Source organism: Hyaena hyaena, unplaced genomic scaffold, assembly GCF_003009895.1.
Source record: "Hyaena hyaena isolate Hyena2069 unplaced genomic scaffold, ASM300989v1 scaffold_545, whole genome shotgun sequence".
Taxonomy (NCBI): Eukaryota; Metazoa; Chordata; class Mammalia; order Carnivora; family Hyaenidae; genus Hyaena; species Hyaena hyaena.
The window spans coordinates 1,072,139-1,073,882 of record NW_024081178.1 but is presented as its reverse complement, the minus strand read 5'-3'; the positions used below and the strand labels follow the sequence as shown (position 1 = coordinate 1,073,882).

At 45.6% G+C, this 1,744-nt stretch overlaps 1 pseudogene; it reads right to left on the bottom strand.

Moving 5' to 3' along the window:
- Window positions 1–898: 898 nt before the first annotated feature.
- LOC120247751 lies at window positions 899–1,294 on the bottom strand (annotated as a pseudogene).
- Window positions 1,295–1,744: the final 450 nt, after the last annotated feature.

Below are 1,744 nucleotides of genomic sequence, written 5' to 3'. Positions count from 1 at the left end.
ATATAATGACATACATTGCTTAGTAACTGAAAGAGAGACCCACACTTTGAAATACAGCGTGCCCCATATAATGGACAGGACTCTGGGTTTCCCTTCATTTCTTACTTGCGGTGAGACCCACTCAGCCCTCTTTCCTCCGCCCCCACCCGTGGTCGCCTGGCCCACGGTGGAGCCGAGTGAAGGTTTCATCAGTGACTATACCGCTGCCCTCTCTGTTTCACACAGTTATCTGCAGTATAGAAGACATCATGGTTACCCTGGTATCAGCACGTTGTGTCATATTATGCATTTTATGGAGCCTGTGTCCCTGGTGAATTTTCATAAGCTTAATATAAACATAGTATCTGCTACAGCGATCTCTATGGCGATCTTAACCGGTAACACGGAGAGAGGATGAGCTGCTGTATTTTCTGTTTATGTCCTGTCCCTGAATCACAAGCACATGGATTATGGAAGTTGCAGAGCCTTCTGTATTTGGGCAAGTTTCCGGTGGAATACGGACAGCAGAGTCTGTGAAGACATATGTAAGCGTGAAGGAGAAGACTCTAACTTGAGATCTAGTTCAGGAAAGGTCCATTCAGGGGTGTGGAATACGCAGCAGTTCTTACACCCTCATCTTAGTCTGCTCGGCTGCCATGGGCTGGGGCTTTTACACAACAGAGATTCACTGGCTACAGTCTGGGGGTGGGGACTCAGGGGTCCAAGTGTGGGCGGGGCTGGCTCCGCCTGTGGCCTCTCCCCTTGGTGTGTAGACACCATCTCTCCCGTGTCCCCACGTGGCCATCCTCTGTGCATGCCTGTGGCCTCTTCTTCAGAGGACATCGTCATACTGGAGTGGGGCTCACCCTCACGGCCTTGTAGCTACCTCTCGAAGGTATTGCATGCGTGTATTACATCCCTAGAAAAGGAATCCCAGGATTTTCCCTCCCGTGTGTTTTCATCTTGCTTCTTCATGGTCCATGATGCCATTTGAGGTTGTTAGTACATTGAAACCAAATTGTCAGGATGGGAGCAGATTATCCTGCCACTTTCTTAGATCTTTGAGTTGTACGTCACATCTGGAGCTGGACACTCCACACGTGTTTAACCTGCCTGTGAGGTTCACAACGATGTTCCCATCTCTGTGATCATCAGGGATTTCAAATTCACCAATGTATTCATGCTTCATTATCCCAGTTAGAACCTGGAGGGTGACTTTGGAGCAGGGCCTAATGAGAACCTGGCGTTTGCCTCTCTTACCGGCACTGTTGCTGCTCTTGAGAACACCTTCCAGGACGTTTGTGCGTACCATCATGGAGGCGCGGAGAAATGTTGGAAAGAGTTTAGTCATCTCTTTAAAGAGCCCATCTCCAAATACAATCACATTCTGAGATTCTGGGGGTTAGAACTTCTAAATATGAATTTTTGGAGGGACACAATTTAGTCCATAACACTCTCCAAGATTTTTTTTTTAACCTTTAGAGTTATTTACAGTTTCACTTTATATATATTTTTTCTTATGGTCATTTTCTGGGGTCCCTCCTAAGGCCTCCATCTCAGTCCTGGAGGGACCATGTGCATCTCCACATCTTGTGTCATTTCCATAATCACCCGCCATCAACTGTTAGCCCATTGAATGTCTTGCTTTCATTTTTATCTTTATGTCCCCAAATTTTTTCCTTTACTGATTAGAGTTTATAAAACTTTGCATTACTTTGTTTGCTAACAATACATCTCAATGAGTTAAAAAAAAAAAAAAACCTCA